This window comes from Glossina fuscipes, unplaced genomic scaffold (assembly GCF_014805625.2).
Source record: "Glossina fuscipes isolate IAEA_lab_2018 unplaced genomic scaffold, Yale_Gfus_2 257, whole genome shotgun sequence".
NCBI classification, from domain to species: Eukaryota; Metazoa; Arthropoda; class Insecta; order Diptera; family Glossinidae; genus Glossina; species Glossina fuscipes.
Window position 1 is genome coordinate 1,078,571 of NW_023998600.1, and position 16,308 is coordinate 1,094,878.

The 16,308-nt window shown below is 34.4% G+C and overlaps 1 protein-coding gene across 1 annotated transcript in view; it reads left to right on the forward strand.

The window, feature by feature from the left end:
* The window catches only part of LOC119642766 (mucin-5AC), a 76,745-nt gene that overhangs the window by 31,677 nt on the left and 28,760 nt on the right, over positions 1 to 16,308 (forward strand). The gene's annotated exons all lie outside the window — the stretch shown is intronic.

A 16,308-nucleotide genomic window follows, 5' to 3' on the forward strand; every position in this document is an offset into this window, starting at 1 on the left:
CACAGTCCTGGAGATAGACAGACAAATCCAGAAATGAAAATAATTCTCAATCGATCGGCATTATAAAGAAGATGGATGGCTCTGAGCTGTTATGGGCGTTTAATGCATCCGTAAAAATTTAATGCAGCCTTGTACCACCAGTGGTGTAGGCCATAAAAGCGATAAGTAATTGCATGTTCGGTTTGCGACCGTGTTGGATGGATATTTTTCTTTGAGCCATTTTATGCATATTTCTGGGCTTCATGTTATGCTGGTACATCTACTATTTTCCTACAAAAAGAAAAACTCCTTTTTGGACTTGCAAAGAAGCTTTCTGTACCAGCTATTGAATTTTTTTTTTTTTGCAATTTATTTATATATGATTCCCCCCTCTCCTATGCTTTTTAATACACCGCACTTAACGTTAATATAATCAAAGCGTAGCCTCCTAACATGTAACGCTCGAAGATAAGATCTAAAAACATAATCGAAAGCAATTACGTAAATTGCTTTAAGATATAAATTTTCAGTTCAAATAGAGAGTAAAAGTATAGAATTTGAAATAACCTCCTTGTGAGAAGAAAAAAAAGGAAATTAATAGCGTTTGGCTGTGAACATAAGACTTAAAGAATACAATGATGGTCTGAAGAGTATTTATTTGGCATGGACTTAATAGATTCTCGCTTTTCCTGTGTATCATAAAATGGTACCACCCGCCATTTTAGTTAAAACACCCGATACTAATATATTTTGAAGAAGAGTAGTCCGGTCTTGGTTAGCCGGGATTGTATGGTTAATCCGAAGGCAAGAGTGACTATGTCGCGTTAAGTAAGGCAGAGTGCTTCATAGTCTGACCTTAAACTCTATGGGGGTCAGGAGCCTACCCACTGTGCCACGAGTACCTACGGGTAGAAATGGCAGCATTAATTTATTGCAGATTGGTATTTGTCAAGATCCTTCGGGGGAGGCTTGCATACTTACATACATGTGGAAACCGCGGTGGAAGCTAGTATGTTCAGTGCCCAATTTGAACGCAGCAGTTGACCAATGTGTGAGTCCTGATTGCTGTGTACGTCCCTTCGGGGGTATTTTGGTGGTTGTGGTTTCTACCATTCCTAAAGCGAATAATTAGAGATATTGATATGCCCCAACACTCCCCAGCGTGGGTTTATTGAGCCATACACAATAAACATATCTGATTTCTCCAATGTAGTTTAGACTCATAGCTTATAGATATTGGCTAAATCTCTGGAGGGCATTGGTTATGCAAAATTAACCCATGTGTCATCGGGCGCAGTGAGGTTAAACCGACAAGGTAGTGTACCCATGTAACACCACCAAAAACATCTGTGCCATAAAATAAAACATATATCAATACATAAAAACTGATCCACCGATGGGCATCCAAGATACGTGTAAAGCCTAAATTCTTTTCCTCCTTATTTTCTCTGGTTTTTTTAAAATTTTTTTTTTTTTGCTTGTTTAACAAATGCGTGTTTACCACGTCTTCTGCTTGTATTGCTTTGGTTTTTATTTATTTTTTTATCTACTTATAGTTACTTGTGTCTCGTTCATTGTATCTTTTCTTAGATGACTTCGAAATGATTCTATGCGTTCTAATAACAATGGTTTGAAATACTTGCAAATAAACATTTCCAAGATTAGCTTGGTGTGAGAAAACATTATATTTATAAAGTCTTTAACTATTTAAATAGTCGCCCTCAGCATAATATTTGTGGGAAAAAAGAGAAATTTTATTGCCGGTTGGTTTTCATTCTCTTTTCTTTATTTTAAAGAGCTTTATGTTACTAAAATATCCAAAAAGAGGAAGGAGGATTACCTCAAGACGATGTATTTTTTGGAAGTGTAGAAAAATTGAAGTCTACAATTCTAAATCGATTCAAATATTTTAGGAGTTGTGTAGAGAACTGAGCAAGACCTCAATACGGAGACGAGTATTTGCATAAGAAAACTGGCTTTATGCATCAATTAGCTGTCGAAGGTCTGCCGCTAAACACCGGAAGCAAAACTGCAATCAAGCCGTTAGGCGGAATTCAGTTATTCCGCATAATTTGAGCCGCTTACTTTAAAAGTGGGACATGTCCAATGTTATTGGGAGCAATTTAAAAATTTCCATTTCAAAAAATTCGAAATTTTTTCTAATCACTAGTGGACATATTTTTTGTATTTTGTGATGGCTAAAAGAAAAATAAAAAAAAAATTTATAAATAATATGTAATGTAAATAATGTATGCAAAAAATATATATGTGTAATAATAATTACAGGGATCGTACTTTAGTTGTGCAACAAGTAAGAAAATTATATTCGGCTGCGACTGAATCTTTTATACCCGTCGTCGTTATACTAAAAAAAACTCGGAAAAGAATGAAACTAAATTTCTGTATCTTAAAACAATATCCCGTGCCCGAAGCAGATATTCTTGTTTTTTTGGTCATGAGCACGTTCATCACAGCCATTAACAAATATATAGACTTTATAGCGTCCCGGAAGTTTCTTTCTGCGTGGCGCAAACACACACACAAAAAGATGAAATTTCAATATTAAGTAGGTTGGCCGATTTTTTACATTTTTTTACAGGCGCTGCAGAATCGCCTGTAGAATATAAATGCAAATTATTATTGTTAAATCTATTATTATTTATCAGCAACGAGCAAAAACCCCAACTTTTTTATACCCATCACCGAAGGATAAGAGTTATGTTCACATCAAATATGCTTATACTTGATCCGTATCAAATTCTGAATCAATCTAAACATGTCCGTTTGTCCATCTGTGTAATGTCTGTTGGAAACATCCTCTTGACCTCTGAAGCTGTCGACTTCAAATTTGGCAGAAACGTTCGAAATTCTTGCACGCAGATACTGAAAATGGGCCAAATCGGTCGAAGGATACGCCCATATTCCATTACATGAAATAAGAACACCTCTATTTTTCATTTGTGCATTGCTCATAAACTTCAGCAAATAAATGCACATCAATTTGAACGCGTATTCTATGGGCGATGCTGTAGTATCTGTGCATAAATATGGAAAAAATTGACTACGCCTACCCAATATTATAGTGCATCAAAATTTAATCACTTTTTCAATGATTCCTTCTTCTTTTCCTTTTGTTGCTTTCACTGGATATGGATTGTTTATTTACACCATGTCGTCGAAAACATGCTCTGAATCTGAACGATTCGTCTTGTGTTGCCTGTGTAATCGTTTCGTGTGCTGGTATTATCGGCCGTGCTGCTGATGCAGTCTGTGAACCCTCAAAAGGCTTTCGTGGACTATAGAAAGCGGGACATAGATTTCTACAAACTCTTCACAGAGACGAGAAATTGTTTCTTAGATTTGAGCAAAAATCTCGGGTCGGTTTGTGGGAGAAATTTGAAACAATTAAGACTAGGTTTGGTGAGTGTCGTTATCTTGAGCACTAATCCTCTTCCCCAGCTAGCAAAGTTACATCTCGTAGCGTAGCGTGTGGTTCGTCACCTCCGAGTTTTCCTAAGTCTGATTCATTGATACAAATGAGCGCTTCCTCAAAGTGTACAAAGAACGTTAGCGTTTCTGCTACTGTTGAGTCGGTCGGTAACAAAAAAGCAGAGAAGCGCCTCTGGTTTGAGCTATTCTGAAGCGGCAAGGGTATCTCCTCCCATTGGCGTCACTCAATCTACTCAGGTGTCATCGCCTAAAACTAATAATGAGAATAGTAAACTGCCCACAAATTTGCAAAAGAAGTTGGAATTGACCTAAACGTTTCAAAGGATACGTATGTTACGCCCACATGCCTGTACCGCAAAAATCTTTACTTTGAAAATAGCGAAAATCAGCTAGGCCCCCCGCATATTATAGAGCATGAAAATTATGTTCTTTTACTTCTTTTATCTTTTTTAGGATAACGGTAATGGGTAAAAAAGGTTCGATCTTGACCGAATTTTATTTTCTCACTTGTTATTTTTGCAAATCGGGCTAATCTTAGGGTATTTTGTACTGGGAGCGTATCCTTTGACCGATTTTTGACCAATTTCATTGCATTTCTGCCAGCAAGAACTTTCAATGCCTCTGCCAAATTTGTAGTAAATAGCTTCTTTTTTGCGGCCAGCAGTAGGTTAATCGTTGACGTTATACACGCGGACAGACAAACAGATACACATGTTAAAATTTCATTCTGATTAAGATTTTATTTTATGGGACCTCTGGAGCTGCCCTTCTAAATATTGCAATCGGTTTGACAAAATGAATATATCCCTATTACTTCGAATAAGGACATATGTATATATATATATATATGCTATTCAAATTTTCTACAAATGTGAACGGCTTAATTTTCAATACAAACGTTGTCCGTTTGCGATATGCAATTGGAATTGGTAATATCATACTAACCCACTTATAAAACCAACACACTTATCGTCCCATTAATACCTAAAACTACCATCCCTTAAATATTAGATTAAAATGTGAATTTTTTAACTATAAGCTTTTTACAGATCATTTTGTTTACTTTTTCAAAAGAAACGGCTCATTTAACCTTCTTCTTCCCTTTCATGCAATTGGAATTGTTATGAAGGGTGCTTTCTAAGACGCGAAAAGAATTCTCTTTATTAACTGGATTTTTATGGATAAAACGTCAACAATTAGCTAAAAAAAGGAAAAGCGTGATAAGAAGATTGCCTTGCAAAGAAAAAAATCCATCGACATTACTTCGCATGATTTCTCTGCGTGATTATAGAAGATAGGAAATACTAGACTAAATGATTCCTTACCTTGGCAGACATATTTGCGAGGTAAAAGCAAACAATGATGTGACCTGGATTCTAATATCAATTACGGGGACAGGAGATGCGGTTCTACATAGTGACACTCGCAGCTTAGATAGTAAAAGGCTCAACGAAGTCTTAAACGAGTTGAAATGTATGTACGCTTCCGAATGCTTAAGAAGCTAAGGCAGGAGGCGATCCATATTTATTCCGATAAGCAAGTCACCTTAAAGGGCCAATGCAAACATCTAGGCTCTTGTTGGAGTGCCTTCAAACATCGAATGAGCTAGACAAGCGCAATGACGTGCACCTAACATGGGTGCAATCAGATACGGAAAACAACTGTCCAGCGAACCGGAAGAGCCTGAGAAACCTTGATTGGTTCAGAACCTTTCCGTGGTGTGTCGGGAAGCCTTATTAGTAGTCTTGTATCGCAATGGGCACAGAAAAAATCTTATTTCTATTGGAAGAATAACGTCAAGGCACTACAAGCTCCTCCGGCACTACAAGATACTGGAACTAAAATGGGTGAACTACGTCCGGTTACAGGTTTCTACTTGCGTTATAATTCCCACAGGTTCCACCTGGGTATCCCCGATACCGATTCATGCAGATACTGCCAAGGGATGAGCGAGTCCTTCCATCACATGCAATGTGAATGCCGGATCATCTGTAGAATCTGACAACAAATAGGTGGAGAACATTTAATAACGTCGGACACTACCTGATGCTCCGAATCAAAGAAAGTGGTAGGATTCATAAGAATCTTAAGACTGGAGGGGTTTTAGGTTGCAGTACGGATTGCCCATACAAATTTTATTAAAAATAATGGACGCGGTAAACATCATCTGCAATCTTGTGAAAAACACAATAAAGATTCTATGCGGCTGTGCCTAATGACGTTCAATGATTTTACTCTGCCGAAAGTGATTTACTCAACTGCTATGAAAGACATCTTCATGGAAAAATAACCCAGTTTCTCATCTATAGGTTACGCAGATGTTCCTGCGTACCGTCATATTATATAACCTCGGAATATGCATGTTTTGCTGGTTTTCCCCTTTTTTTGCAATGCCTACATAAAGAAACGTTAACTTTATTTTTAAGTGAAGTAAGTTGAAAAACTCTCTAATCGTTTCTCATGAATGTGTTCGACGATTACCTTGTTATATCGAGCACCCGTCCCAGAGTATATCCGCACTTATATCTAGCTAAGGTTACCACATTGCTAATAGCGACTGTCAGCTCGCTATAGATCACATTTATCACGAATGCTTTCAACTTAGTTGCTTACGGATGCCTTGATTTCTGTAATTAATCAAACTTTTCACTTAACTAAAGCTTGAAAAAAGTGATTTTAGAAAAACTCTTCGTGGCGCCTCTTGTGTTATTCTTAAAATTAATTATTATTATAACTATTTTTGTAATTTATATATAATTTGATGTGCGTCCTCAAGCAAAAAAGGCACAAAACACAAATAACGGTCTTTGTCTAATTGCGTTAAAAATCATAAAATCATTACTACTTGCAGTTGTGGTGTAAAGTAATGTGCACGCAGCCACACAAGACTTTATCGCATCTCGCAAACCATTTAAACAATTTGCGTTCATAATTTAAGTGAGGAAAAATTTCATTGAAATTAAGTACTGCCACAGTTTGCACAGTCTGCTGGTTAGTGAGTTCAAGAGCTAAGCAAGGCTTGAGATTTCAAAATGCGAGTTTCTATAAAAATTTCTTTAAAAACAATTTTCAGATACTAATGAAAAATCTTTTTAAAAAAATTTTTAAGTAAATGAAGTATATAAAGTAAATTTCAAGTGTACAACAGCAACAATGTTGTGAGAAATTCTACTTAAGATCAAAAAATATTTTATTTTCAATTCAAAGTTATGGTTTTTCGTACCAATTTCATATTTGAGATAATATGTCTACGAATATCGCTCAGAGTTCTAGAGCAAAAACTTATTATTCCTGATCACCAGTCAGATCAGTTTCAGGTATAACCATGGTACTGTCATTGCCCTGTTTCGCACATCAAAGAGACCACTGAAAGTAAAAAATCGATCTGCAAAAGGTCTCGATAAGATTTGGCATGATGGGCTACTTTTTAAACTTAAAAAATTTCTCACATCTCTTATGTATTTGCTATTTAAATCCTATTTGGAAAAGAGGCATTTCCATGTTAGAGCTTCAAATAACTCATCCAGCATATATAAAATTTACGATGAAGTTCTCCAGGGAAGTGTTTTAAGCCCAATACGTTATGAAGTTTTCATTTTAGATTTGCCGATCGTTGACAATGTTTCAACTGCACAAAGCAATCATTTCGTCTAATGAAACCACGCATGCTTCCTACAAACTACAAATCCACCTCGCTTTAGCTAAACAAATGGAATATGAAAATAAGTGATAAAAAATCTACGCATAGTATGTGTATGTTAAATAAAGGTTCTTGTTCTTCATCACCAACAACTACGTAAAATATCTTGGCTTAAATATTGACCAAGGATTAACATGGAAAAATCATATAAAGCTAAACGCCAGCAACTTGACTCATAACCCAGAAGACTCTATTGTCTAATAGATTCGTCCGGAATCTTCACTTAATCTAAGAAATAAATGCCTTTTATACAAGAGTATCTTCCAACTTAATCAGATTTACGGCGTAGAACTGTGACGAGTAGCCAGTAAAAATTCATGAGATGTCCACAGAAATATTTTACATTTGTTTAATATGGACGGTGCAGGCTTTCAAATTCAACTATATCTTAATTTTAATTATTTAACCGAGCTCTGTTAAAGCGTTTACAGAGTTTCGTTAACAGATATGGTAGGTGTTTGCTTATCTTTACATTCTTATCAGGAAAAACATTCGAAACAGCTGGCAAATCAATCAAAGAACGCGTCTACGGTGCAACATAAACTGCAATCACTTTTACGACAAACAAACAAAATCAAAATTTTTGTTCATTACTCCCAAGTTATAACAGATGCAAAGCTAACATGTTGCCCTTAGTTTGTGTGAGCGATTTCTCAGTATCTGAACAAAAATGGAAAAGATCATCCATATGGCAATTTTCAGGTTTTTTTTAATGTTGGAATAGGTAAATAACAAGGAAGCGGAGCCTACGAACATAAAAAGGGGAAGTAAATTACAGAGATAATAACTATATAATATTGAGACATTGAGGGATGTCTTACCGTTTTTCGAGAATGGGAAGATGATGAGTAAAGCTATGCCGTTCTCACTTGGATGTCTTTAAGTTTTGCGCAACAGTAAAGGTTACTCCAGAAAGCCTATAAAACATGGAATTTTAAAATTTTTGAATAGGTGGATAGATGACTTTTCGAAGTCACCTGGACGTGCTGCAATTTATAAACAAAAAGTAAATAAGTATAATGCATGCTAGACGTCAAATATAAAGAATAATGGAGAGAGCGGGCTCATTAGGAAACTCCTTTTAATCAACAGCAGTTTCAATGGGTGATTAATTATTTCTTTAAGCAAACTGTCCACTTTTTAAAACGAGAAGAAAGAAGCGCACTACTTGCGAAAATAGTTCTAAGAAACCAATCGTGATTTCTGCTTGAAAATTGAAGGTTGGACAAGCGAAGGAAATAATTTCAATAAACCATTTTGTCTAATTTTTTTTATTATAAATATTTATTTCAAAATCGGCGGAAATTTATTCAAACTCTCAATAGCACTATTTTTAAACTAAAAATAAACTGAAAACGTCTTATAGATAATTCAGAGAAAAAAGCCAAAATAATGATTTGCTTGTTAATTTAGGTAACTCAACCCGTCGTTTGCAGTGTAGTTACGAACAAATAAAAAGAATTTTATTTTCTTATAATCGGAATTTATGCTGACCTTCCGATCAAAAAAAAAAAAGAAGAAAAGTAAGAAAATTATAGTCAGTCATGACCGAATCTTTTACACCCATCATCGTTGTTCTCACAAAGACAAAAACAGGAAAGAATTGTATTTTCATGCTCCATAATTTGCAGTTGACGCAGCTGATTTTTTCTATTTTCAAAATATAAGTTTTTGCCCCATAGGCGTTTGAGTGTTAGGAAAGTCTTGTGTGAAAAGTTTATGTCCCTTCCAAATTCTTTTTCAATTTCACTTTCGTTAACGGGAAAATGTTTACCACAAATACTACACAGTTGCGCTGACAAATAGATGGACAGACGGACGTGCTTAGGTGTATTCCAAATTTGAAACTGGCCAAGAATACGTACATTTTTTGGGGTTTTTTGAAGCTTGTTTCTGCATTACAAAGGTATTGAAAAAGATAAATAAATTTTGTAAAACCAGTTTTTTATTCCTTTTGAAAAACAGAGGTGCCCTCAGCTCTCATAGTACTGCAGAGGTGCCCCCGACTGGTTTTCCAATGTTTCTATCAAATTTGAAGTCGATAGCTTCATTTTTGCGGTCAGGAGAACGTTTGCAACAGATATTGCACAGATGGACTGACGAGAATGCATAAATCGATTTAGAATTTAACGCTGATCAAGAATCTCTGATGCTTCCTTCTGGGTGTTGCAAACGTTTTGACAATATCAATGTGCCTCTCATCTTTCGATGATGGTCGCGGATGCTGCCTTAAAGTTTCCTTGTTCAAAAGGTCCAAGTCCGTATAACGTGGCTCTAAAATGAAGCTAATAAAGTATTAGAGTTTTAGGCTTGGCAGGCTGAGAGAGATGTTAACAGACTTAAGTTGAGTTGGAATATCAAATTACACTGGAATCACTATCAACACATAATCTCAAAAGGCACAAAATAGAAAGAAGAAGATTTTTCCGAATTTATGACACTTCTTTAATTTTCACCTTACTTTGCTGGGCAGATCCGAAGCTCGATTCAATAGATTTCTAAAAAGCTCATTTTTATAATTCTGATGAATATTTATCCTAAAAATTTGTAACCCATTAACGTATTAAATTTGAAATTTTTTTTGAGTCCATCCATCTCAGAGCAATACGCAAATTAGATGTCTTTCTCTCGCTTTATTTATTTATTTTCCGTTCAGTTCCACAATTACTAACGCATTAGTTACTAGATACTACAATATACATCTATTATTAAGAGAAAAAGTAAATATAAATGTTTGTACAAAAATTGATTAAATTTAAAGCAGCAGCAACAATAACAACAAGCAGCAAGAGCCCAGCATATTTAGTCAAAGAATTAACAATAGTGCGATAGATCAAATAGAAGTCATGACTACAATTAAGATAATGTATTTTCATTTTTCACATAACCATTAATTAGTAAAATAACTGAGTAACTACTCACAACCGAAACCAGAGTTATACTCCACGCTGCGAATCTTTCCCATAAAGACAAACTCAAAACCGTCATTGTTACTGACAGTTTGCCTGCATTAAAAACGATACGGAATCCTTCGACTTCGAGTTGGAGCACTATCAACAAATTAAGGAATATCATATCATATCTGTTTATTGGGAAATGAATAAGCTGATCGAGCGGCGAAGTATGCTGCTTCTGCGCCTCTAATTATGGATGATGTCATCTTTGAAGATGCATCTTTTTGGAACAAAAGCTAAAGAGAAAATTATAGAAGGAAATCTACAATACCTTCATCAGCACTACCCTTCTGTTAGCCCTCCATTAATTTCACCTTTATATCCCACAAATGTTGAGAAAATCAAAATCCAAACATTTTCAAGAATTTGCCTTGGCCTTACAATTGCAACTCACCAATGGATCTTAAAGAAGTCTTCCTCCCCAATCTGCAATTGTGGACAAATTCTCACTATAAAGCACATTCTCTCTGACTGCCTTAACTTTTCCTTGGCTAGAAGTATTGCATTTGGGGTGACTAATCCTATGGACATTCTAAAATCAGCTACAGAACAGAATATCAAAACAATATATTACTCTATTAGAACTACTAGACTCAACATCTAATGTACTTTTATAAATTAGAGCCGATAGCCTGTGTTGCTAGTGCTTAATGTCTTTGTTTTTAGTCTAAGAATTTATTTCTTGAGTCTAAAATAATAATAATAATAATAGTTCTACTATCTAGAAGCTTATAAGTACTTAGCTACAATCATATTTATTTAGGGATATGTTGTAATAATAACGTTAGACAGCTATTAGCCTAGAATAATTCCTTCGACGGATTGGTTCGATTTGCGATGCACTGGCAAAATAAGAGCGGAGAAGATTCCATTCCACATTTCAAACAAAGATTGATCAATAGCATAACCGTCAAAATCACATTCCACTTTCGACACAACCTTCTTCTAAGAAAATCATATTTGTTTTGATAAGAATCGTTTGCAGAATAAATTTTGTTTGTAAATATTTTCTTTCAGCAGACTATTAAAGTTACTTATGAAGAATGTAGGATATTATTATTATTATTATTATTATTATTGTCATTATCATTTTAGACTAATGAAATAAATTCTTATACTAAAAAAAGACATTGAGCATAATAATCATTCTTTACATGAAACAAAGAAAAGCCTCACCACGTCCATCTTTTATGGCCATATCAGTAGAGAAAACTAGATCCAAAATTCTATCCATTCTGTTTGGAATGAAATTGGTTTGGAAAAGACACAATTCACAGATTCCGTCAAGAAAATTCGTGAGTATGTTAGGAAAGAAATGAGATATGTAACATACAAAGTCCTCGTTGCGACTCTATAATATTTTAGGTATATTAAAATCATTCCATACTGAAATTTATATCAGTTTGTGCAGCATGATGCACATGTTTAAATCAATATACCGCGACAAAGATGGATATAAAAAAATTAGCGCGATTGAGGTACGAAACTGTGTGTTAGCAACATCGTAAACAAAAAAAAAAAACGAAAACCGAAAACCGAAAATGCAAAGATTTTTTCCCTTACTGTATTAAATATAACATTAAATGCCTAAGACTATGCAATGTTTTTGCTTGAAAAATTATCGAATATTACATTAAAGTTTTCATGTTTACACACAACACAGCACACAATCGTTAAACGCAATAAGGAAAGAAAACAATTTTCATTTATTTAAACTGAAGTTAGTAAACAATAGAAGACATGTATATTTAGTCATTTGTTTTTGACAAGTGTTTTCATATTCATATCAACATATTTACCATTTAATAACGTAAATAAAGTTCATTCAACTTATAACATAAATTATGTTCTGTTTTATAGTTACAAATACAAGCGAACAAGCTAGTAAGCAAGCAAGCAAGCAATACTTATATTTTGCATGGGAGTGGTACTTATCACTTGTGAATAAGTGAGACATGTAAATACGTATATATGTGTGTATGTATAGTAAAAGTCTTTAAATTATCTCCGATTGTCTATCATTTAGATTGTTCTTGATAAGTAGTTTAGCAGTAATATACTGATTTTCTTATGGAATTTGTGAGAAAATCTTATCAACTTGAAATTGCAAAACGATTAGATTTTATTTTACTTGAACAACTTAAACAGTTCGCTATGTATTTAATTAAACCGTTAAATTTAAAATATGTGTTTTGCGAATAGCTCTGACGTCTTCAATGCACATTTGTTGAAGCTTGCCACAGTTATCGGTTAGCTAGCATAACGACTAAAACAATTCTCTCGTAGGGAGGCATGAATGACATCAGAGTTTTATGTTCTTAATGGAAACACGCAGACTTGGTGGTGTAATTATGTAGTTTGCAGTATAGAACCATGAAAAAAACATTGCTATACGATATAACATTCAATTCTGGGATTTCAAAATTATTTTATATGCGAGAAACAACATTTTTTTTTCCCATTTTGCTTGTTAATTCATGACTTTTCAATGTCAGTCCATTATTTGTCTTACCTGGGAAAGCTACGGGAAACTGTGCAGCGTCGAATAAACGAAAAACTTTTCTAAAAATACAATATTGATATTTAGTTATTCATTAATTATTTATTTACACAAGAAATTTGGCTAAAATAAACGAACAGCCGAGTTCAATTGACTCTTAGCGGTACAACTTATCCTAAGTACCAGCAATAACTATTACAAAGTATTTAAAAAAAAAAAATTATGTATAAATAAACAGAAGAACAATAAAAAAACAAGTAAGAAAATGATATTCAGTTGCGACAGAATCTTTGCTGCCCATCGCATTTTTAAAAGATTAAAAAGTAATAACATTGGATTCTATTTATGTAGAATAATTTTGTGGAAATTTATATCGTCCATCTGTTGTGGTTTATAAGCAACGAGCAAAAAAAAAAAAAATGCAAAGCAAAGGTTTCCCCAGTTTTGGTTGTATAGACTGTTTGGACTATTCAAAAACCCTTTTCCAAAATTTGTAGACGACGTCTTCGTCTTTGTAAACGGGGGAATGTCTACCACAGACAGTACGCAGCTCGACAGACTAGCGAATGGGCGGACTAACAGACGGACATGCGTTGACGTATTACGAGCTTGCAAGTAACTCAAGAGTTTATATACTTTCGAAGCCTTCTTCTGCACGTTATAAAGATATTGTAACAAAAACTAAGCTTTAATATGCTATAATATTGGGTAGGAGTCCCCACTTTTGCACAGGTACTACAGCACCGCCCACAAAATGTACTTTCAAGTTTTTGCTGTAGTTTATGAGTAATAACTTCAAAACCAGTTTTTTGTTACTCTTGAAGATGTTCCCACCTGTGTATCCTTCAACCAATTTGGCCAATTTGGCATCGGCGTGCAAGAACATCCAAGTTTTCTGCCAAATTTGAAGACGACAGCTTCATTCTTGCGCCATGGAAAATGCTTACAGATAGACAATAGACATTAAAAAGACGGACAGATGGACATGCTTAAACTGATTTAGTATTGGTGATAAAGAATATATATACTTCATTCTGGACGTTGCGAATGTATGGACAAAATCAATACCCATTCATTATTCTTCGGTGATGGGTATAAAAACCTGTAGTTGCTTTACGCCGTATCTTTTTCATTCATTTCTTCGATCAAACAAATATTCATATGGGGTTTTTTTTTGCTTCTAGGCGGGATGATAGGCCTTCCATATATGTAAGCATGTATATAGGAAAAAATATCAATGCAGTTGGGTTAATAAAATTTCATTTATGTTCACGGATGTAGCTTGCAAGCAAAACAGGTCCCATAATATTCCATTCACCGATTTAAGCATAAAAAGCTTGGCCTTTCTTCACATTTCTTTCTCAACAAATTTCGTAATTTCGTAAAATGTCGTATAAAAAGTCTGTCTTCCGGCCAAAACGGGGCAATTTTGTGTTAATAAAAAATCTGTAGACTAGCTTATCAGAAATCGCCCGCGTATTGTAATTCGACTTTAACAAAATTGTAAAAAAAATTGTGTGAAAAGAATGAAAATTATGGGCGTTTTCCTGTGGTCCGCGCTAAAAGGTGGTGTCTCAAAGAAAAAAGCGTTTTAAGTTTTGAAATGCATATGAAGTTTTTTATTATTTGTTTCCATTAGTTTGCATTCCCAGCATTATAAAAATGCCCTTCCATGCTTAAATATTCTTCCTCGAAGACTTTTTGCTTAAAACTACCCGTGTCAGTGCATCTGTCGAAGATAGAATCATATATTTCATATTTTGTATATTGCGAAATGAGAAAGGAGATGTCGACAATATATTTAATTCCATAGTGGAGTTCATAATCAGCTTCCAAATGTTACCTCATACCTTTTATTTCTTAGCAGAATAATTAAAAAAGTTCTTATTGTCCTAAGCATTATCTCCATTCAACAGTCTGCTTACATATTCTCTTTTCAACGAGGTTAAATACTTTTTAAGGACGTCCCCTAATATATTGGAGAAGTTAGAAATCGACAGCTGAGATATTAAGGTGTAACTTTCCAGCAGGAATTTATTTAATAACGACAGTGTGTCTTTTCTGAACGTTCGGCGAAGAGCTCGAAATTTCAAGGAAAATATTTGAACTTTTTCCCCATACCCTGAAAAGATTCAAAGCAAAGGGCCTGAGGATAAATTCGAAGTTAATTAGCAGAGCCGTCTAATATTTCCCTTAAGAGAGCGCTGTAAAGAATCTAACAGGACTCTGTTAAATATTCAAAAGTAAAATATAGTTGGATTCGGACGCGGATCCATCCGTATTAAAAAACGTAAAACATTTTTATAGGGACACCTCATAAACCTGTATGATTACTACTTTCAAACAAGCTAAACAAATTCAACTTCTGCTTGTAGGAACTAATAGATAAGGATAAACATCCAAATTTGACACGTATTCATCTATATCACGTGAATCAAATGTGCAAAAAAAACTTCAAACTTTTCTTTCGGGAATTATTGTTAATGAGTTTTTAGAAATTACATACTTAGCAAAAAACAGGTACCTCATTAGCCTTAAATTTAATTTCTTTTTTAACAGATTCAAGTTCGTTTATTTCTGTTAATAACGATAAGCCATTTACTTATCACGCATAGCTATGCTTGCGTGAAACCTAAAGGGTAGGCAAATTGTAAAGATTAACACGCCCAAGCTAGAAAATGTCATCTATATTTACCTATATAACGTGAATCCGTATATGGAAATATCTTTCGAATGAGCTCAAGAAATTCAAAATTTCTTTTACAATTTAAGTCAAAATTCACGCCTAGGCGAGACGTAGGCGGTGTATAACAGATACATAGGTATAGCTACCAAAGCGCTATACAGATCGGCGGTGCATGCGTAGGCGGTAGAATGTTTTTCCATATCCGTTTTTTCGTAACGTGCCGAATTTCGAAAAATTGTTAAAAATGTTCCTATTAGTAGAATTTGATATTGTTCGTCTTTTTTGAGAAGTATTTCCATATAGATTCATCAGGTGTTGCCAGAAATATTTTAGGTTTTTTAATATGGACGGAGTAGGCTTCCGAATTCCACTATATCTTATTTCAGAAAATTTAACGGAGCCCCGTTAGGGCGTTTACAGAGCTCTTGAATTCGAATTTGTCTTCACACCCTTTCAATGCCAATAACAGGAACAATTTTTTACAATTTTTTCTTTGATATTTAAAATAAATTTTATTGTTTTAAATATAACTTATGATTGGAAAAGTATATGATGATTGATGATTTTTTGAAAGATTGTGTTACTAAGATGACAAAAAATATTTTTTACTTAAAATATTTTCCAAAGAGAACTTAGTTTGGGGAGTTTGTCCAAGATTTGCGTAAAAGTCGCAATCCGTCTCAAGCCTTACGACTGTCAGAGTTAAGCGTGTGAAGTTATATTTAAATATAATTAGCAAAGGCCCAAACCATTTTTTTTTTTTTTTTTGCAGACTCTGTAAAGCCGTTAACTGAATTCTGTTAAACAAAGTCTCGGAGAGATTTACATCAAAATACAAGTAAAACAGAACTTTTCAAAAATTGTTTTGCAAATTATTATAAACAAAACATGACTTTATGTAAATTAATTAATATTCGAAAGGACAACATTTTTACACTATGTCATAAATGAGGTTGATAAGGCGAAAGTTTTCGTAGCTACTGTGGCCGAACCATGTCCTGTGGAAAAATGAAACTAACTGTAACAGAAGTGAATCCTC